This window comes from Macaca nemestrina, chromosome 18 (assembly GCF_043159975.1).
Source record: "Macaca nemestrina isolate mMacNem1 chromosome 18, mMacNem.hap1, whole genome shotgun sequence".
NCBI lineage: Eukaryota > Metazoa > Chordata > Mammalia > Primates > Cercopithecidae > Macaca > Macaca nemestrina.
The window spans coordinates 8,302,533-8,326,403 of record NC_092142.1 but is presented as its reverse complement, the minus strand read 5'-3'; the positions used below and the strand labels follow the sequence as shown (position 1 = coordinate 8,326,403).

Below are 23,871 nucleotides of genomic sequence, written 5' to 3'. Positions count from 1 at the left end.
ACAGGGATGCTGCTAAACATCCTACAATGCACAGGACAGCTTCCCACAACATAAGATTATCTTGTTTAAAATGTCAACAGTGCTGAGATTGAGAAACCCTGTCCTAGCTTCAGGGATTTTTGGAAAAATTAGTATGCTAAAACTTTATGTTCTATTGTGAGAAGTGAGCTCTGCCTCTCCAAAAACTTCTGCAATGGAAAATTCCCTACACGGAGGAAGGGAGTTCTGATGTTAAAAAAAAATAATAAAAGTTCCACTATAAATAGATACCACAAAGGCAATCTTTGTTGGTGTTCTAGAATCCTCCTCTTTTATTTCTGGCATCTGCTTGCTTCAATACTATCTCAACCCTTTTCCAAATTCTTGGCCCTGAGATTTACCCCCTGTATATCTGCCTTCGGATCTAGGGCAGCTTGGTTTCTTGATGCTTCCTAGGTACCTTGGCTTGACCATGTGAACTCCCCATTCTACTGCTCCACCAGAGCCCTGTGGCTCTTGGAATCCTACCCTGGGACACCTTCAAAAAAAGCAAAGCTCCAATATTCCTTTACTTTTCCTCATGGTTTTCTCAACAAGGCTGCCAATTCAACATGGAGAGAACACAGCCAGATCATGCCATGCCAGGATGTCTGATGCAGCATTTCCAGTTATCAAAGCTCCTGAGTGGATTCCAACAAAGACACCAATATTCAGAAATCAGTAGCCATTCTTATGCACAAGACTTTAAGTTTCAAGGGATTGAATGGTCTGAGCAAGGAAACTTGATGGCCTCATGTGAAAAGAAGTACTTAAGATACTGACTTTTTGGCCTCTGAGAATCCCATGAAGAAGGAATGACCAGTTGGCCATGATAAACAGTGCAGTTGGAGGCTTTAGGATGGAATTGCAATTCCAACTAGAATGAGTGACTTCACTCTCCTGGGCACCTAACAGTACACTCCTGGAAGAGGCCACGAGGTCAGAGAGGAATTAGAAGAAACAAAAATCATCAGCTGTGTGGTGTTCTTGCCTCTTAACCTGTAAGAGACCATACAACTCAGGCACCTCTAACCAGAAAGTCATCCTTAGACAAAATTGTAGTTCAGACAGCATAGAAATCCAACAAATGAAGCATTTTTTCAGCTCAGCAAGCTTCTTTGTGTCATTTCAAAATTGCAGCTGACACTTTAATATTTAAACAGAACAGAAGAGATATGGATTATTTATTTTCTTTTACTTTAATTTTACTATTGTACCAGTTCCCAACTTTATTTTTAACTTTAAAACAACAAAGCCCTACATTTTAACAGCAGCTTCTGCTTGATTCATCAGGTTGTGAATGTTAACCTGACACTTACAATCCATAAAAGCCTTTTTCAATGCCATTGTCCCATTATCTACTTCTATATTGCTATGAAATTACATGGAAAATATTTTTTGCTCTGGGCAAAACTAGTCATATAGAATTTGACAATGATCTATATATTTATGGAGGAAAATTAATCTTCAATGCTTCTAAGTTTTTATGCCTCATAATTTTATCAAAAATGTCCAAATGCATCATAATGGAGCTTCCAGAGACATGAAAAATGTCCCACTTTTTCTCTAAGATTTAAAAAAAGAAAAACACTACACTCTCAGAATGCCTTTTGAACACACTGTCTGGTTATATACCATTTAATGGACCACTCAACAACTGTAGGAGAATCTCACAGAAACCTAAAACATGGCAACAACTATGTAATAGCCCATTTGAGACCAGTCATGGATAGGCCTACAAAATGGTTGTCTTAGCCTCAGCAATTGTAGAACACCACTCATCCAATCCAAGAAATGTTTACATTCACATTGACATAAATTAAACTACAGCTGTTTTAATAGTCACAAGTCACAGAACCCTAACTCAAGCAAAACAAAAAACTCATTGATTGACTCAAATAACTAACAAGTTCCACCAGGCTCATCTACTTGAGCCAAGGTCCCAGAGGATGCAATCATGCATCCTTGTCTTTTCATTCCTCAGGTGGGTCCACCCATGCAGCAGGTGTCATGCTCACAGCCTTCCCAAACCCATATATTAGAGCTCACCCCACCCATCACAACGAGAGTAACTTCCTTCTTATCTTTGGCAGAAAAGTCCCAGAGAAGACTCTGAGTGGCTCAGCTGAGATCACATGTTCATCTCAGGACCAATGACAGTGACCCACGAGATGAATCCCTCTGACTTGGGATACATATCCTGGTAGGTGGGAAATCTGAGCCAGTGCCAAGTTTATGAAATGGGTTCTTCCAAAGAGTCATTGCTTCTTCAGCAGAAGACATGCTGGCAGGCAAATATGGGAATACTCACTACCATTGGCATTGGGTTTCGGCAGCAGTATTTCCATCTGTGGTTTCACAACCTATTTGGCCTGATCTCCACTAAAAGGGCCAGCAAGAGTTATTTCTTGGGAGGATTTTATATTGCTCTGACTTAAGATTTCTGTTTCTGCATGTGGCAAAACTTAAATTTTTATTCTTCTAAATTAGACAATAGTGTTGAAGTTCTCTGTCAATCAAGCCTTTTTTAAATTTTATTTTGTTTTTTGAGATGGAGTCTCACTCTGTTGCCCAGACTGGAGTAAAGTAGCGTGATCTCGGCTCACTGCAACCTCTTCCTCTGGGGTTCAAGTGATTCTTCTGCCTCAGCCTCCTGAGTAGCTGGGACTACAGACGCACACCACCACGCCCAGCTAAGTTTTGTATTTTTAGTAGACAAGGGGTTTCACCATATTGGCCAGGCTGGTCTCGAACTCCTGACCCTGTGATCTGCCTGCCTCGGTCTCCCAAAGTGCTGGGATTATAGGCATGAGTCACCACACTTGGCCAGTCAAGCCTATTTGAACTACCTTTCCCACTCTCTCGTAAAGTCTTCTCCCTTCATCTCTGATGGTTTACCATGATTTCTTCTGAATGCATTTATAAGACCAACAAAAATTTCCTATGAACTGGAAAGATATAGTTACATAGTAAAATCTTTAAGCATCTGTGTCCCAGTGATCGTAAGAAATTGGGCACTTTGTCTTCCAAATTTTATGTATTGTAAGAAGAAAATTGGATTTGATTCTGTGATTACCCTTTGGTGTTTATGCACTTACGGACTCATACATCTATTCAGCAAATATTTGGTGAGCATCTATTATGTCCCAAACACTGAACTAGGGTCCCAGGGATACAACCGGGTTGAACCCTGCTCTCCTGGAATTTGGAATCTAGTAAAAAAAGAGTGTTCAAATGGTCACATAGACAACTATAATATATGTTAGTGCACATATTGAGGGCAGGGGTTGATGGTGGTACATAGAATTATAAGAGATACAACAAAAGGGAAACAGGCCTCGTTAGAGAGTTCAGAAGGAGACTTTCTCAAAGAAGTCATGTTTATATTATGACCTAAAAGATACGTAGTGATTAACCAGGCAAAAGGAGAATGAAGGGGCATAAAGACGGTTGAGATTTTCTTTGAGGTTCATTTTCCTAGTCTCAGTCAGGGCAACTTAATTTTGGGTAATAATTCAAAATTTTCATATATATTGTAAAACTTTCATTGACAAAAATCTCATAGAGTCAAAGGCCCCAACTGGTAGTAAAACATGTATTTCAATGCTTTGTAGGTATTTCATGTGGAGCTTTTTAGAAGAAATATATATTATGGTATGCTACAGGTAGTAGTTACATATTTAGTAGCCATTGATAGAGAAAATTCATAAAGACAAAATATTGCTGTAAGTTTGATATTTTAAATGACTTTGCATTGTTTTCTTTATGCTTATAACAGATATTAATCATGTCCCTGTTCTAAAGACAGTGCCTGGTTCACCCAAGGATTAAAGAACTTGCTGGGACAAATTCCTGCAGCTCATGCTCACCCCTCAGGAGACGGTAGCTCACAGGTTGTGAACAAGAGGAGACATCTGTTACTTGTTTGTTCTACTCCACATCCATTCATTTTGTGAAGTACACCCACCCCCTGTGATAATGATGTAGCCGTCAATCAAGGTGTCTGCCTCTACCATCTCAGTTGTGGGCACATAAACCAGGCCAGCCAGAGTTCCTTTGGGGAACTGACATGGATGCTGGAAGCAAAGCATTGCTCTATTAAATTTCCTGGGATCAGGTAGGTACTCTAAGTGTCACGGAAGCCCGAGTTGTTAAGGTCATCTCCCACCATGGAGAGGATGGACCCATCTGGGAATAAAGCCAAGAGCCCAAAGAGGGAAAGAGGTGCACGATCCCAAAGACCTCATGTGAACACTTGGATTCATGTGGACTTAAGGCCAATTCACCTCTGGGCGGCCCAGGTGGGTGAGCTAATTATTTCCTCCTCCTGTTACTATCCTAAGTTGATTTGAATTGGTTTCCTCCCACTTGCAACCAGCAGGGCCTTATTACTCTAATCTCCACTAGTCCAAGCATTTGCATGTTTGTGCTGATGGGCAGAGTCCAATATTACACACAGAGTCAATTATTGCTCAGAGTTAATTATTATACAGAGTCAAATATTGCACAGGATCAACTATCACACAGGGAGTCAATTATCACATAGGGAATCCGTTATCGCACAGTCAATTATCACAGAGTCCACGATTATACTGATAGTCACCAATTGTGCAGAGTTAATTATTACACTGAAATTTAATTATTATGGAGAACCATTTATTACACAGAATCAGTTATTATACAAAGTCAGTTATTACTCAGGGAATCAATTATTACAGAGCAAGTCAATTATTACACAGAGAATCATGATGATTTATCATCCATCACACATGTTCACAATATGTTTGAAAACTCTATTTCTTTGTCAGACTGACTACCATGTCATGTTCCCCTAATTTGGGATTCTAGCCTTTCTGATAGCCAGCTACTGTTACTTCTAAGAAAGAAATTTCACAGTGTCTGAAAAGGGGTACAGTTCCAGGGACAAGTTGGGGAGACTGTTTCAAAGAATTGAAATGTCCACCAGAAGGTCTTACAATGTATTGTTTATGGTGGGGAAAACAGAAAATGGAATTACATGTATGCACAGTATGTTCTTAACCACATAAAACATACATTTGTGAATATAATTATCCCACCTCCCATAAACACACATGGATAGGAGAGTATAGACACTCAGACACATACACACACAACACAAATCTAGAAAGATGTAATAACTATGACATACACAGATCCTATAATCTAGAAAGATACAATGATGATATATACGGATTAACTTATGACAGTCGCTGAGCGAAACACTTCATAAATATTGCCAAGGTATTATAGGGGTTAGTTTTCATGGACTAAATGGAAGCATTGTTCAATAGGACTTTCAGCAATGGTGGAAATATTCTAAAATCCTCACCGACCAAGACAGTAACCAGGAGTCGGTCGCATGTGGACTGTGGGACCTGGAAATGTTGCTATTGGGACTGAGGAATTGAACTTTTCATTGTATTTAATCTTGGCTAATTTAAATAATGTAAATAGCTATGTGTGACTAGTGGCTACCATATTGAAAAACACAGCCCTAGAAGCTATAGGCCTGGGTTCAAATATCAGTGTAATCATTTATTACCTATTTCACTCTGACAAATTGCTTACTTTCTCTGTCCCTTAGTTTTCTTCTCCATTAAGTAGGGCTCTTGATAGCACCTATCTCATATATCACATCTCTCTCACATGCAGAGGGCAATGATGATTTTCTGTCTGTTTAACAGAAATATTGATTGTATCGGCTTCCTAAGACTCCCATAACAAATAACCACAAACTGTGTGACTTAAAACAAGCGAAACTTATCTCACAAATCTGGAGGCCAGAAGAAAGAAATTAGGGTTGATCCTTTTTGGAGGTTCTGGGGGAGAATGTGTATCGTTCCTAGTTTCTGGTGGCTGCTGGCAATGCGTGGTGTCCTTCGGGTTGTCAATACATTTGCAGTCTCTGCCTCAGTCTTGACATCACCTTCTTCCCTTTGTGTCTGTCCAAAATCTGTATCCTGTAAGATAGTGTTTCTACAGGATCTATGAGCCTGAGCATTAGTCTATACTCTGTGTCTCAAATTGTCAAACTTTCTTTTTCTTCTCTTTTTATTTACTTTGGGGTCTTTTGTTTTTTGTGGATTTTTCTTGAGACAAGATCTGGCTCTGTCTCACAGGCTAGAGTGCAGTGATGCAATCATAGCTCACTGCAGCCTTGACTTGACTTTCTAGGCTCAAGTGATTCTCCCACCTCAGCCTCCCAAGTAGCTGGGACTACAGGCACGAGGCATCACACTCGGTTCTTTCTTTCTTTCTTTCTTTTTTTTTTTTTAAGATGGGGTTCTCACTACATGGCCTAGGCTAGTCTCAAATTCCTGGGCTCAAGTGATCCTCCCACCTTGGCCTCCCAAAGTGCTGGGATTATAGGTGTGAGCCCCCATGCCTGGCCTCAAACCTTTCTTTATAAGAATATATGTCATTGAAAGTAAGGCCCACTCCTTGAGATCATTAACTTAATCATATTTTCAAAGATCCCATCTCCAAAAAAACGGTCAAATTCAAAGGTCCAGGAATAAGAACTTGGATATTTTGTGTGTCTGTGTCACTATTCAACTCGCTACATGGTTTTTCTGGTTGTAAGTTTGTCTTTACCTATTTTACAATCATTTCAATAAGAAAAAGGTTCTATTTTAAAAAGGAACGTATATGTGTGTGTGTATATATCCACATATATATGTATGTATGTATGTATGTATATACATATATATACACACTTCTCTCATATAACTGCTTTCCATTCTGTGCAGCCCTGAAGGACCCATGTTTCTGCTTGTGGCGGGATATGTAAATCTATAGTAATTATTAACTTGATGAAAAGAGTACATGATAAGTCTTAATGCAATCGCAAGCTCTGAAACAAAGGACTAATTTGAAGCAGTAGATGACATTAACCTGTGTTCCCATGAGTACATTAGGATTTTCAAAATACAGCACTTTCTCCTTGTACTGCATGCATACAAATGGGACTCAATTTATTGCAAATGGTATTTCCGAGCACAACGCTCGTGACATAATTAAGAAATGTATTCAGCCTATTACTAATTTAACACTGTTCAAGGTTCTTATCAAAAAGCCGTGTGTTGCCCCACAGTGTCACCATCAGATTTATGCATTGTAAATACAAATATATTTTATTCATAGTGGATTCTTGCAACTTCAATTATGCAATAAGTATTTATTTGGAATTCGTTCTCCTCCCCCCCATTTGATAGCCATCATTAATTCATGTGAAACTGATTAAGCCTCTTGTAAAGCTCTAGCAAACACCTTAGAAGACAAACTCAATTTGTAAGTACGAAGCTGTTGTCACAATCATTTCAGATGAAGAAAAAGTAGCCTCTGGACTGAATAACTTCAAGGCTTGTGCTTAACAAAATGCTAAGGTAGAATACTTTGTTTTTTGTGGCACCAAATTATTTTCATTAGTATCCTTCTCCTCTCCTACAGGAACTTCCAAAGTTGGGGTCCAATCGACTCGTTTAGTTTCCTGCTAATATGCTCTTCATTCAGTCTCCCTGAGTTTTTAAAATGGAATTACCATGCATTCCATTTCTGGCCAAAATCTAGGTATCAATTAGATCTCCCACCTCTTACCACAAACAAATCAGCAAGTTCTGTTGGTTCTGTCTCCTATAGATACGTACTAGACCCTTTGAACTGTGCAGGTCCACTTATACTGGGATTTTCATCCACCTCTACCACCCCTGAGAACACAAGAACAATCCCTCTATTTCCTGCTCCTTCTCTTCCTCCTCAGAATATTCAACATGAAGACAAGAGGGATGAAACCTTTCTGATGATCCATGTTCACTTCATGAAAAGTAAATACATTTTTTGTGATTTTCTTAATAATATTTTCTTTTCTCTATGTTACTTTACTGTAAGAAGACAGTATATAATACATACAACATACAAAACGTGTTTTAACCAATTTATTATTAAGGCTTCAAGTCAATGGCAGGCTATTAGTAGTTCAGTTTTTGTGAAGTCAAAAGTCATAGATAGATTTTCAACCTACACGGAGTGAGGGGGTTACCCCTAACCTCCACATTGTTTATGAGTAAACTGTACCTTAAAGTCACTTCTCACTAGGATGATCAGCTTGTCCAGGGTTGCCTGAGACTCTCTCGATTTTATTAGGTTGGTGCAAAGGTAATTGAGGTTTTTGCCATGACTTTTAATACCTTTGCACCAACCTAATAGCAATGAAAGTCCCACTTCTCAGGAGGCTCCTTAGTCCCAGATAAGCCAGGGTGGTTTGCAAGGGCTATCTCCATTTTAAAATAGAAACTCCTCCCTTTATCCTCAGTAAATGGAAATGGTTAGTCATCCTATTTGGTGGATATCAGATATTGGATATTGAAAGGTTTGGTAACAATCCAATGGGTAGATATTGGGTATTGGATTGTTTGGTAACCATCCAATGGTTAGTCACACCTTCCCTTTTGCCTTCACATCCACAATCCCCTCTCTTCTTGACAAGTGCAGTCATATCTGGTTCTACTCTTCCTCTGTTGCAGTTATATCTCCGTACCTGTGATAATACTCCCTTACATAAAACCCTTCATTCGATTAAACTTCTTACCATGGTGTGCAATGCTCTATTGTATTTGTTTCCTGTGGCTGCTGTTACCATCCACAAACTTAGCAACTTAAAACAACACAAAGGTACTACCCTGCTGTTCTGAAGATCGGAAGTCTAAAATCAGTTTTACTGACCTAAGGTTATTGCATTGGCAGGACTCACTCCTTCTGGAGGCTCTAGAGGACAACTTGTTTCTTAGCCTTTTCCAGACAGGCTCATTCCTTGGTTCCCAGCCCCACATCACATAGTCTTTTTTCCCTCTGCTTTATCACATTGCCTTCTTTCTCCCTATCTGACTCTCTCACGTCTTACAAGGACCTTTACAGGAGGGGTCTCCAAGCCCCAGCTGTGGCCAGTTAGGAACTGAGCTGCACAGCAGGAGGAGAGCAGTGGGTGAGGCAGTGAAGCTTCATCTGTGTGTATAGCTGCTCCCCATCGTTCACATGACTGCCTGAGCTCTGTCTCCTATCAGATCATCAGCAGCATTCAATTCTCATAGGAGTGCAAACCCTACTGTGAGCTGTGCATGCGAGGAAACTAGGTTGTATGCTCCTCATGAGAATCCAGTGCCTGATGATCTATTATTGGGACCATCTAGTTGCAGGAAAACAAGCTCAGGGTCACACTGATTCTACATGATGGTGAGTTGTATAATTATTTCATTATATATTACAATGTAATAATAGAAATGAAGTGCACAATAAATGTAATGCACTTGAATCATCGAAAACCACCCCCCCGGCCCACGCTCTGGGTTCATGGAAAAATTGTCTTCCATGAAACTGGTCCCCGGTGCCAAAAAGGTTGGGGACTGCTGCTGTACAGGATCACTTGTTTCTTTGCCTTTTTTCAACATCTTCATTCCTTGGCTCCTGGCTTAGCATCACATAGTCTTTTCTCCCTCTGCTCTCTCATCACTTTGCCTTCTCTCTTCCTATTTGACCCTCCCGTCTCTTACAAGGACCTTTACAGAGACCCTTATGACTTTATTGGGTTCATGGGATAATCCAAGATCATCTCACCACCTCCAGTTTCTAAAGGTCATCAGATTAGCAAAACCCTTTTTACCAGTTAAGGTCACATATTCACGAGGTTCATAGGTTCTTGGAATTAGGATGTGGCCATCTTTGGAAGGGAGACGCTAATAAGCCTACGACATCTGCTTTATCTGGTCTCTGCCTTTATCTCTGGGGTCTTAAATGGTGCTGCTGTTGGATCCACACAACCTGGTCCATTCCTCACCTAAGCTGGCCGCCTTTCAAGTCCTTGAACACATCATGTTTATTACCATTATAGGATGTTTGCACTTGGTGTCCTGTTTGCCTGAGTTCATTGCTCTCAGGGATTCAGAGGATTGAGTCTTTACTTTTTTTTTTTTTTTGAGATGAAGTTTCACTCTTGCTGCCCAGGCTGGAGTGCAATGGCGTGATCTTGGCTCATCGCAGCATCCGCCTCCTGGGTTTAAATGATTCTCCTGCCTCAGCCTCCCGAGTAACTGGGATTACAGACATGTGCCACCTCGCTTGACTAATGTTTTGTATCTTTAGTAGAGACGGGGTTTCTCCACGTTGGTCAGGCTGGTCTCAAACTCCCGACCTCAGGTGATCTGCCCGCCTCGGTCTCCCAAAGTGCTGGGATTACAGGGGCGAGCCACCGCACCCAGCCGTGGCTTTCCCATTTTTAAGTATCCAACTCAAATATCACCACATCAGAGAGTTCATCTTTGGACACCTCCATTCGCTGCCAGCCCAACATCCTCTATTTCATTGCATTATTTAGGGTGCTTTTGATTCAAGCAGAGACAACTCAACTCAAACCAGTTTCGAAAATAAAGAAGATGCAGCATGTCATGTAATGTAGGTAGATGGATCCACAGTTGGTAAATTCAGCTTTTCAGTGATGTCATCAGGAACCTAGTTATGTGACATTGTTCTGCTGTCCCAGTTCATGGCCACAAAATGATGTGAGACTCTGGGTATCATATGCAAACACAATCAAGTCCATGAGAAGAAAAGGCCATTGCACATATGTGTATAGTATGCAAAGAGCAAAGGAACTTTTTGCAGATAGGCCCGGCTTTAGCGACACACTTTGCCGCACCTTTCATTGGCCAGAGCTGAATTACCTGCCCACCTCTAAACCAACCACTGCCAAGGAGAAAGGAATTACCACCATTGGTTCCTAATCAGAGTTTATGCACCTGGTGGTTGGATAGCTAAACACCAAAATATGAAAGTAGAAGTTAGAGAAGTGACCCATCTGACTTTTACACCAATTCTCTATTTTATTTTCTTTATTGTGCCTATTACTTTGAGAAATAAACTTCTTTTATTGCTTATATTTTTCCAATAAAACATAGATTTAATAAGAGTAGGTACTTGCCTGTCTTGCTCACAACAGTATCCTCATTCCTGAACAGTGTCTGGCACATAGTAAATGCAAAATAAATCTTATTTGTTGAAATAATCTTGTTTGCTAAAATAACTCTTATGCCAATTCAACTTGCATTCTTTCATATTGTTTTCTTTGTGTCTATTCAGCAAATGTCTACTGAGCACTATCATATACTGATCACTATGCTAGTAAGTAGGAATAGAGCTCTGAACAAGATAAACATGATCTTTAGAAGCTCTCAGTTTAAAGGGGGGATAAAATAAGCAGAGGTGACATTGAAATAAGTCTTGATTTTCTCTACCTCTACACTCTTGAGAATTAAGCCCAAAAGTTCCATACCAAAGTGATTTTCTTTGCCATAGATTCTCAAACTTCTTGGTTCCTTACAATTGTCTGGGTTACTAGTTCTACTCTGCTTTTTTATTATTTTGTTTTTATTTTTAATCTATGAGGGTACATAGCAGGTGTATATATTTATGGGGTACATGAAATGTTTTGATACAGGCATGCAATGCATCATAATCACATCTTGGAGAGTGGGAGTCTCCATCCCCTCAAGCATTTCTCTTTTGTGTCACAAATAATCCAATTACATTCTTTTCATTATTTTGAAGTGTAGAATTAAGTTATTATTGACTATAGTCACCCTGTTGTGCTATCAAATATTAGGTCTTATTCATTCTTTCTAACTACTTTTTTTTATACTCATTAACCTTTCATACCTCTCCCCTGTACCCCATACCCCACCCTTCCCAGGCCCTAGTAAACATCTTTCTACCCTCTATGTCCATGAGTTCAATCATTTTGATTTTCAGATTCCACAAATAAGTGAGAACATGTGACATTGGTCTTTCTGTGCCTGGCGTATTTCACTTAATATCATGACCTCCGGTTCCACCCATGTTGTTGCAGGGGTTGCTAGTTCTAAATGCAGATGACTGTCTATATTAGACAGGGTTATCTAGTTCTAAATGCAGATGACTGTCTGTATTAGACAGGGTTATCTAGAGAAGCATAATCAACAGGACATACAGAGAAAGATATAAAGGAGGTTTATTATAGGAATTAGCACTTGTGGTTATGAAGGCAAAGAGGTTTCATGATCTGCCATCTGCAAGCTAGCGAACCAGGAAAGCTGGTGGTGTGATTTAATCTCAGTCTGAAGGCCTGAGAATGGAAAGTAAGGCCAATGGTGTTAGTCCTGGCCTAAGTCTAAAATTCCAAGAGCGAGACGTGCCAGCGTCTGAGGACAGGAGAAGATGGATGTCCCAGCTCAAGCGGAGAGAGTAAATTTGCCCTTCCTCTACCTTTTTGCTCTATTCTACCCCTCAGCAGATTGGATGGTGCCCACTCACCTTGGTGAGAATATCTTCATTTTTCAGTCTACCGATGCAAATGCTGATGTCTTCCGGAGTCACTTGCACAGACACAACCTAGAAATAATGTTTTATCAGCTATCTGGCGGGTCACATTGTTTAACATTGTTACTTTAAGTTACCTTTTCTGTAAGAGTGAAAGCAGAGTGGACTTTCCTATTATGCAGACTCAAGGAGACTGGAACCTCCTGTTTTCAGGAAAAACTGGCCTGTTTGGGGATCTATCTGCTTCCTTTAAGTTTTAGTTTGACAATGTAGCATTTAGCATGCGTGATTCCACTTGATTTGGTACCGTCTACTGGGGCCTAGTGCAGGAGCTCAGTCCAAAAGATCTCCCATAATTTTTTTTCACGCTATGCTGCAGCAGGATATAACAGTAGAGATTGAGGGAAAGATGTGTTTTAGATTGGGCAATCTGGAAAGGCCATTCAGAGGAAATGACCCTGTGGTAGAAAAGTAAATGAAGTACAGGGAAGAGAGACTCTCTGAGAAAGAGCATCCCAGGTAGAGGGGTATGCTCACAAAAAAATCACCTGCAGCCAGCTTCCAGAATAAAAGTGGTCAGAACACTGTAACATGATCCTTATTAAATAACAACGAAATTTGGTGGAAAAAGCTTTCATGGCCTATGCTGGTCACAGAGAAAAGCCAGGATCCTTCTTTCTTAATGATGCCACCACTTTTTGAAATGCAGTGTTGTCGTCAAGGCCTAGAGTGAATATGTTTCAAAAAAGAGACTGTTTGATCATCAAAACAAGTGCTTGGAACACTCATCCCAGGAAAGGGAGGTGAGCGACAGCCAGCCCCCAGGTTCTTGGCTCTCATCTCCCCACACCCCTGGCCTCAGCCAATCTGAAGATCACTCACTGACTGTCTTATCACAAAACACAGACAACGGCAGTTGCCAAATCTCCCAGCTTCTCTGAAGTATTGTCCAAAGGCCACCCTTCCCAGGACCACAAATCTCCTCCTGGAAGAAATGACCTCGAGCAGCTTCTGTGACAAGCTGGCTTGCTCCTAAATTCCTCTCTCCTTCTACACATGCTATGCACACCTTATAAACCCCGTACTTGGTCAACTCACATGTCACTTTCACAGGGGAGTCTGCAGTGATCAAATAGACAATATCAGTTCCCCCAGTACAGACTCTCAGGACTCCCAAAGAGCCTGCCCATGTGTAGTGGCATGAGATAATGTGGTTAAGGTGTGTCTTCAAGCTGTAACCTCCAGGAAGCCCATTTTGTGTTGCTGAGTTTTGAGGCTGCAATGTTTAAAACTAGTAAAATTTTGAGTTTTGAGGTTGCAATGTTTAAAAACAGTAAAATCATGACTGTTTTACAAATATAACATGAATGTTTGTCAAAAGATTCCAGTTAGCCCTTTAGTTAATGCAGAAACCCATAAGATGTCACAAATAATTCAAAGAAGAATCCAAAAAGCAGATACACATATAGACATCAGGAATCTTGAAAATAATTCACAAGTAGAAGCAAAACTGGTCGATGTCCACAGGGCAAGAATCAATTGCATTCCATGGGACAGAATTTGCATGTCTATGCACAAGAATCGTTTGCATTGCTATCTGTTTCCTACAATTTGCAGAGCTGAGAAACAGCTCGACGATGGACAGGAACTGAGATGATGAAGAGACTTTTAGACAGAATACCCACAATCTTTTTGCTTCTTGTCAAAGTGTTTCCCAGTTTTGCTCATTGTTTTCTTCAACTACTCTGCAGAGTGCTTACAACGTAGTAGATATTCAAAGAATATTTATTATTAAATGAAGGCCAGTGTTGTGGGTATTAAAAGAGTATATATTTTGAAGCTGGTGGGGTGGTTCTATTTTAACCTCTCTTAGGGTCCATATCTGCTCATGTCTAGTAGACAGATAGAGAAGTTCAACCAGGATCTTTGGAGAATACTCATCCTAAAAGACATGTGTGGCTCAATAATAAATTCTCTTTGGTCAGAAGAGGGCACACATGTACACATACAAAAACACAGATCATTGACATTGCATGAGTACCTTAAAATAAGCTAGATGCTATAGGAAAACTTAAGAAAATAGCATTCTAATGAGATCATGAATGTAAAAAGTTTTGAAAATGGTAAAATACCAAATGAGTGGAGGTTGAGAGAGTAAAATATCCATTTCAAATCTGTGTCATACGGGTTTAGAGGCAGGAATACTTCGACTCAGCCAATAAAATAAATAGCAGTCCCCAAAACTTTCAGTTTATCCCATAATTTATGCACTAAAAACCTCACCTCCTTCCCTCTCTTTTATCACATTTATGAACATTCTACCATTTCTCAAGCTCATCTCATGCTTCAAGGATGTTTACTTACACTGGTTTTCTTCAAGACCCTGGGAGGAAGCCTAGCAATGTATATATATGGTCATAGATTTTCTAAAAATGTCAAAGCCAAAGTATTTTACCTGCTATCAGTTAAGACTATTAATGATATCCCATCAACCTTCTTAATTACACTTCCTCTTGTGATATGGTTGTCCAAATGGAACAGGTATTTTGGTGATCCATCAAAGAGATTTGAGTGGGAGCTACATTTAGTTGGATTGAGTGTGACATATTAATGTAGTTTTCAGTCACTTTTATGGAGAATTAAACTACTGTTACATCCCAGTGTAGGAATGCCTTCAAGAAATATGTGTTCCACCCACTATGTTTACCCATCAGGAGTCGTGATATGAAAATGCTGGGAAAAGGTTATTTTGTGATGTGCCTGGGTTCTGTAGCCCCAAGCCCGGGAAATATGTGAGCAGTGAGGGAGGAATAAGACTTGAAATGAAAGATGGTAGAAACAAGTCTGTAGAAAATTCTTCCAATCATAAGATATATAAAATATGTGTAACTGACTTGGCTCTCACTGATAACTACTCAAAATAAAATTTATTACCAAAAGGAGTATACTGGAAAAATGCAGCCAATACAATTTTAAATATCACATAGTTTATAGATGTACATAGGAAACATATTAGATAAATAAAATTCATTAGATCTTTTGAATATTTAGGGTGAAATCCTTCAGGTATACTACAGACAGTTCTCACTGTATAGACACATGTTTTATAAAACACAACCATCAATAATAATAGAAATACATCCCAATCAACAAAACCATAATCTTTCTTTTCTATGAAAAGTATTACCAAGTTGTTGTCATATGAAAAAGCAATAAAATTTGCAGCTAAAAGGAGTAAGAAAAATGTATCCTGGAAGTGTATCAAGGCGATAATAAATAGAGAATATTACATTATTTCTTTGAATTTTGTAATATTTGTGCTTTTTGATAAGATTGTAGAAATCTGGGCAATTTGTTGTGATTTATATTCTAATTCTAAATAAATACTTACTTTTGTAACATGTTTTTGCTTGTGCTTTTGCAATCTTTTTCTTACAGAGGGCCTTGAAATTCTATAACCATCAGGTTCCATAGAGCCTGGCCCTGACCCTACTCATGGCGGATCATTTTATGGTCCATCCCATTACTTATCCTCACCCTGTTACTGGTTTTCTTACCTTCTCCCTAAGAAAACCCTAAAGGCTCCTCCAAAAGACTCCTAGATTTGATCAATGACTTCAGTAGTTTCAGAATACAAAATTAATGTACAAAACTCAGCAGCAGCAGCACTTCTATACAACAATAACGATCAAGCTGATAATCAAATCAAGAAGTCATCCCATTTACTATACCTACAAAAAAAAAAAAAAAAAAGAATTACCTGGGAATACATTTAACCAAGGAGGTGAAAGGTCTCTACAAGAAAAACTACAAAACACAAATAAAATAAGTTGTAGATGACACAAACACATGGAAAAACATCCCATGCTCATGGATCAGAAGAGTCAGTATCATTTAAATGACTATATTGTCCAAAGGAATCTATTTGGTTCATGCAAAAGTAATTGTGGTTTTTGTCATTACCTTCAAGGGCAAAAACCTCAATTACTTTTGCAACAACCTAATACAAGCGTAATGAAATTCCTATCAAATACCAATATAATTTTTCACAAATTAGAAAAACAAACCTAAAGTTCACATGGAACCAAAAAAGAGCCCAAATAGCCAAAATTAACCTAAGCAAAATCCACAAGCATCACCTTATCTGACTTTAAATTATACTACAAGGCTATAGTAACCAAAACAGCATGGTACTGGTATAAAAATAGACATACAGATAAACTGGAAAGAATAGAGAACTCAGAAATAAAGTCACATACATACCGTCAGCTGATGTTTGACAAAGTAGACAAAAACATATATTGGGGAAAGACCTCCTTATTCAATAAATTCTGCTGGGAGAATTAGATTGCCGTAAGTGAAAATCAAAAGAGTGAATGGACAAACTGCAGAATGGGAGAAGATATTTGCAAACTCTGCATTTGACAAAGGACCAATATCCAGAATCTACGAGGAACTTAAACAATTGAACAAAAGCAACGAAAACCATGAACAGACATTTTTCAAGAGAAGACACACAAATGGGTAAGAAACATATTTAAACATATTTAAAACTTCAAACATCACTAATCATCAGAAAAATGCAAATTAAGACCACAGTGAGATACCAGTCAGAGTGGCTACTATTAAAAAGTCAAAAAATAACAGATGTTGACCACGATGCAGAAAAAAGAGTATACTCATACACTGTTGGTGGGAATGTAAACTAGCACAACTTCTACGAAAAATGGTATGGAGATTTCTCAAAGAACTAAAAATGGAACTACCATTTAATACAGCAATCCCGCAGCTGTATATCTATCCAAAGGAAAGTACCTCATTATATACCTCATTATATCAAAAAGATACCTACACTTGTATGTTGATTACAGCACTATTCACAATAGCAAAGATATGAAATCAATCTAACTGTCCACCAATGGATGATTGGATAAGAAAATATACAACATCTCAATACTGTATATATATATACAGTATTAATATATAGAGTATTAATATACACAGTTTATATAGATATATACCATATATAGTCTATATAGATACATATACAGTATACATATAAATATAAAAAATAGAATGCTACTCAGCCATACAAAAGAATGAAATCACATATTTTGCATCATCTTATGTTGCTACATGGATGGAACTGGAAGCTGTTTTCCACAACTCAGAAACAGAAAGTCAAATACCACATGTTCTTGTTTATAAGTAGGATCTAAATAATGTGTACACACAGATAGAGAGTGTGGAATAATAGACATCAAAGACTCACAAAAGTGAGAGGGTTGAAGAGAAGTGAGGAATGAGAAATTACTGAATCAGTTCAATGTACACTATTTGGATGATAGTTACTCTAAAAGCCCAGAGTTCACCACTATGCAATATGTCTGTATAAAAATTGCATTTTTACTCTCTGAATCTATACAAAAAACCCTTATTTTTAAAATAATGTTTACATAGGCACTTCAATATAGACATGTGACAGTGGCAATGTCAAAATAACAGACTTCATAATTACCATCTAACATCAACTCCATTTGACTCCAAATCTCCACGTTAGTAAACATGGAAAAGTTTCATTAAAAAATTCCCGAATAATTAAACATGGTAAACAGAACAGTGTTTCGAAATTGCCCATGTCCATTACTTGCAACTATGTATGTGTTGCTTTATAAAGAGAAATTGGATTAAGGTTGTAGATAGCATTAAGGTTGCTGATAGCATTAAGGTTGCTAATCAGCTGGCCTTGAGAGGGGGAGATTATTCTGGATTATCTAGTCGGGCCCAATTTAATTACAAGATTCTTAAAAATGAAAGAAGGAGGGCTGGGTGTGGTGGCTCATGTCTGTAACCCTAGCAGTTTGGGAGGCCAAGGTGAGCCGATCACTTGAGGTCGGGAATTCGAGACCAGCCTGACCAATTAGCCGGGCGTGGTGACATGCCTGTAATCCCAGCTACTCAGGAGGCTAAGGCAGGAGAATTGCTTGAAACTGGGAGGCGGAGGTTGTGGTGAGCCAAGATCATGCCACTGCACTTTAGCCTGGGCGACAAGAGTGAAACTTCGTCTCAAAAACAAAACAAAACAAAACAAAAAAAACCCCAAACCAAACAAACAAACAACAACAACAAAAAAAGAAAACAAACAAAGAAGGAGACAGACAGAAGAAATGAGTCAGAGAAAGAGATGTGAGGAGCAAATCAGAGTCAGAGAGATACTGCATTGCTGACTCTGGAGACAGAGGAAAAGACCACAAATGTGGGCAGCCTCCAGAAGATGAAATGCCAAGGATATAGATTCTACCCTTCAGCAAGCCTTCAGCAAGAAGTGCCGCCCTGCCAGCACCTTGATTTTTAGTTCGGTGAGAACTATGTCACACTTCTCACCTTCAGACTGTAAGATAATGTATTCATGCTGTTTTAAGCCACAAAGTTGGTGGTAATTTGTCACAGCAGCAGTAGAAAATTAATGCATGGAGTATCAATTTGAGCAACTGAGACACTGGGATATGGGACCACCATGTCAGTCAAGATGTTTTGGGTTATTGATAAAAGAATGCTAATACACTGTTGGTGGGAGTCTAAAGTAGTTCAGTCATTGTGGAAGACAGTCTGGCGATTCCTCAAAGACCGAAAGGCAGAAATGCCATTCGACCCAGCAATTCCATTACTGGGTATATACCCAAAGCGAAAAGAAATCATTCTATTATAAAGACACATGCATGTGTATGTTCATTGTAGGATTATTCATAATAACAACAAAAAAAATCAACCTAAATGCTCATCAATGGTAGACTGGATAAAGAAAATGTGGTACATATATACTATGGAATACTATGTAACCGTAAAAAAGAATGAGATCGTGGTCCTTTGCAGGGACATGGATAGAGTTTGAGGCCCTTATACTTAGCAAACTAACACAGGAATAGAAAACCAAATACCGCATGTCCTTACTTATAAGTGGGAGCTAAATGATGAGAACACATGGACACATAGAGGGAAACAACACACACGGGGGCCTTTCAGAGGGTGGAGGGTGGGAGAAGGGAGAGGATCAGGAAAAGCAACTAATTGGTACCAGGCTCAACACCTGGGTGATGAAATAATCTGTACAACAAATCCCCATGACACAACTTTACCTATGTAACAAACCTGCACTAGTACCCCTGAATTTAAAATAATAGTTTTTTTAAAAGACAAAAAAATAGAAAACTCATTTGAACGGACTTAATTATGAGGAGAATATATTGGCTGGAATAACAAAGCAGACCAGATTAGATCCCATGCAATGGATAAACCAATCATGGTGGCCGGAGGGACCGTAATGACTTAATGGATTTAACCTAAGCCATGAGCTCCAGCCCGCACCCTTCCAAAGAAGGGGTACATCAGCATCACCTGGGTCCCCAAATGCAAATCAGGTATGGTCAGGAAGGGAAAAAGCAAAGAAATTCTGAAAAGGCTGCCACACATGTCCACGACAAAGAACATTGCTTTTTCATTTTCCTTTTAACCGGTCTGTGAAAGGCAGACCCAGGATCTGACCACTGCAGAGACACGAAAATAAGGCAAGGGGGAAAAAAAAATTAATTGTTGATGTTGGAACACACATCTCCTGCTTGGTCAATCAACTATTTTTTTTATTACTTGATTTCACCTTCATTCTAGTTAAAATAGTCTGGTAGTCTGGCCAAGAGGTTGATTAATAAACCTTCAAAAGCTAGTCGTCTTTAAAGGATTCATTCGAGTCCATTTCAATGCTCCTGTGTTTGTTTTTGTAGCTTAAAGGCCACCAAGTCAGAGTTCCTCTTGGTTGATTCTCTCTTCCACCAAATGTTCCGTCACTATTGTTTTATTGCAATCTATTTACAAGAAATAGGCGATGATTTTTTCCACGATGCCAGGAGCCCTGAGCTGTGTTTGTTTATTGCTCTTCTGTGCACCAGAACACATCCTTGGGATTCAGCTGCCAATGTAAGGGATTAAGGGGCTAAGTGACTCTGACTAGAGTAGGAATCTTTCAAATGTGCACCTCTCCCCAACTCTTTTTCAGGCAATTTTTATTTCACACACACACACACGTATGCACACACACACACACACACATACACCCCCTCCACACACAGTCCTTGCTACAAGCTGGCAACAAATCAATTTCGTAAGATCTATTCAATCTCTTTTTATTCCACCTTGGAAAATAGAAAAATGTGCAGGCATAACACATGCAATTATTCAAATATATATATATCCATTATATATATATTCAAATATGTATCCATTAGTTATTATATATGACTACATAATATCTATTCTATAGATATTGAATATTTATATTTGAATATTTATATTCAATATACATCCATTAGTAATATATGTGACTTATATAAGTTATATATATGACTATATATACATAAAACTAATGGATATATATTTAATATATGTATTCCACACATATGGAATTGTATGAAATTCCATACATATGAATTCCATACATACATAGCATATCCATTAGTTATATATAACAGTCAATATATCAATCCATTATTTATATATAATATATAAATATATCATGTTTTATATTTATATAAATATAAATATAATATACTAAATGTGTTTCTATATATAAAACTAATGAATATATATAATTCTGAATCTTCATATATATAAAACATTTCTCTCTTCAACCCACTGTTCAGAGTAAGTACCATCTTCTCTATTTGCATATATATGTGTATAAAAACAGATATATATCCATTATATGTTTACGTATACATACACACATAGACACACACACACATGCACATATATATGTATTCATTAGTTAATCTGCTTTTCTCCTTCAGTTGGAAGTACCCCAAAGGAGTATCTATCTATCCATCTGTCCTGTCACAAAACAGATCATTCTCAACAGCAACGGAAATAGAATCAGCTCCATTGCCTGGGAATCATTTCTGTCAGGAGTGCTTTCGTTCTAACCTAGGTAAAGATAAGCAGTCCTTCTCCTTACTTGATTATAGTTTCAGCTTGAAATTAGAATGTTTTTAAATAATGAAATGGGCAAAAACATGTTTTAAGTTAGCAATGAAGTTGATGGCATAATGAAAATAACAAACATTTAAAAATTGACATGAACTCTTGGATAATATTTATGCTAATTGTTTCAAACTTTTTACATAGATTAAAATCTTTTGTATGCCAGAGAAGACTTTTATTTGCCAAATTATCTTTCTTATCTTATCTGTAAAGAGAACAAGGTACTCTTTACAAATACATTTATACACTTTTCCAGGTCTGAGATCAAGTCTTGATTATTCTTACCAAGAGTAAACAAAACAATCAAACAAGCAAACAAAAGATCCCACTGCAGGAAGCATTTCTATATCTGAAAACAGTACACCCAGGGGTTTTCCAGACTTGAAGGAAAAAATAAACCTATTTCTAAAGGTCATCTCCTCTCTCTTCAGCCCCGACTGCTCCCCACAAAGTAGAAGTAGGAAATCAAAGACCTTGACACGGGAGAAGTAGGAAATCAAAGACCTTGACACATAACCGTTAAAGCCATCTTCTTTCTCATTAGCATTAAGCCCTGTCCTTGAATCCTGGCTCAGTCAATATCTTGGTCCATCACACAATGATAAAAACAACAACGATGACGGTGTGTCTGAGGATTTACTAGCACCATGCACTCTGCTCCTATTAGCTCATTAAATCCTCAAATGCCTAAGAAGCAGGTATTGTTATTATGACTCTGCAGTTAAGGGAACCTAGTTTTAAAGAGCTTAAGAAATGTTGCTGTTGTGGCATCTTTGAGCTGAATCTTAATCTCAGCACTCTTATTTTTGGGCTGAATCGTTGCCTTGTAGAATGTTTAGCATCTTACCAGTCTTCTACCAACTAGATGGCAGTAGCAACCCCCTCTGCCAGTTGTGATCAAAAACATCTCCAGACACTGACAGATGTTCCTTAGAGGACACAATAGCCCCAGCTGAGACCCTCTGCTCTGTGGCATAGATAAATAACCCACTTATTTAACTCTAGAACCCACATCCCATATCACCATGGTATCGATTACTAATTCTGGATCGTATATATAAAACATTTCTCTCTTCAACCCACTGTCCAGGAGGAAGTACAGTCTTCTCTATTTTTATAGAGCCACTTTCATAAGCTTCCTTTTCTATTCCTTTACTGTCATTTTTGATCCTTTATAATCTGACTTCTCTTGTTAAATAGCATCCCTCATCCACAACACACAACCTGGCATTTCTCTCCTCTTTCTCCTTCTCTCTCTGTCTCTCCAACCATTCCATTCCACAGCTCTACTGATCAGCATTGCACCCCACGACTTAGACCTAATAGTCATCCTTGGGTAAACCCCCAGCCCTCTTCGTAATCATTTTAATCTCTGTGTTCTCTGACTCTGTCCTCACTGCTCTATACTTCCTCCCATCCTCATCATGCAAATATACTCACATTATACAAATGCTATGAATTTTTTTTATTTTAATAAACATTTTATTGGTCTATAGATAAAGTTTATTTATTTGGGCCTGGCATGGTGGCTCATGCCTATAATCCCAGGACTTTGGGAGGCCGAGGCAGGTGTATTACCTGAAGTCAGGAGTTTGAGACCAGCCTGACCAACATGGTGAAACCCTGTCTCTATCAAAAATACAATAATTAGCTGGGCATGTTGGCCACACCTGTAATCTCAGTCACTTGGTAGGCTGAGGCAGGAGAACCGCTTAAACCTGGGAGGCAGAGATCGTACTAAGTCACTCCAGCCTGGGCAACAGAGTGAGACTCTGTCTCAAAAAAAAGAAAAAAGAAAGTTTATTTATTTGGATAAAGTTAATTTTCACTTGGGGTTTCTTGTTTACATTTAGGACCTCAGGGCATATTTGACAATCTACAGACCACATTCAAAGATCTCTAAGCTAATATGGACATTGTGCCTATTCCTAAGACAAATGTCAGTCACTCGAGACCACCTGTTTTAGAATTTTGAGTAATCCTCAGCTTGTCCTCAATATGGGTGGATGAGAGATGGGAGAAAAGGCTGACAAGACAGCTGATTGTCTTATCAGAATGGCAAATTCTGATTCTAACTTCTATTTCAGAATTTAATCCTCCCACACATCAGTGGCAAGATTTGATGGTGTTAGTGTGGTTATAATTACCAGAGACTCTGTGTTTGAATTTGAAATTTTAAAGTAGATGGCATACTCCCAGACCGCATTATTTCAAGATCATTTATATGACATTCACTGAAATATTGGAAAAGTCCAAGTTCTCTTTCATTTTTCTTTTACTCTCTAATTGCTAAAATAATAAGAAAAAAAATTACTCTGCTTCAAAATTCTTCATTACTCACCAAAAACCATAATTTCACCTGTCAGAGGCAGATATTTAGATTTAATTAATGGAAAAACAGCTATCAAATCTTGAGACCTGTACTTCTGTGTGACAGTGTATCCATACAGGCTTTTAGTT

At 38.5% G+C, this 23,871-nt stretch overlaps 1 long non-coding RNA gene across 1 annotated transcript in view; it reads right to left on the bottom strand.

The window, feature by feature from the left end:
• The window catches only part of LOC105467807 (uncharacterized), a 36,164-nt gene extending 12,740 nt beyond the window's left edge, over positions 1-23,424 (bottom strand). Inside the window, exons 1-2 of the long non-coding RNA XR_979147.2 lie at positions 23,370-23,424; positions 12,376-12,453 (exon numbers count right to left, since the gene is read on the bottom strand). This is a non-coding gene — a long non-coding RNA (uncharacterized lncRNA). The remainder of the gene's footprint in view (positions 1-12,375; positions 12,454-23,369) is intronic.
• Between the last annotated feature and the right edge of the window lie 447 nt (positions 23,425-23,871).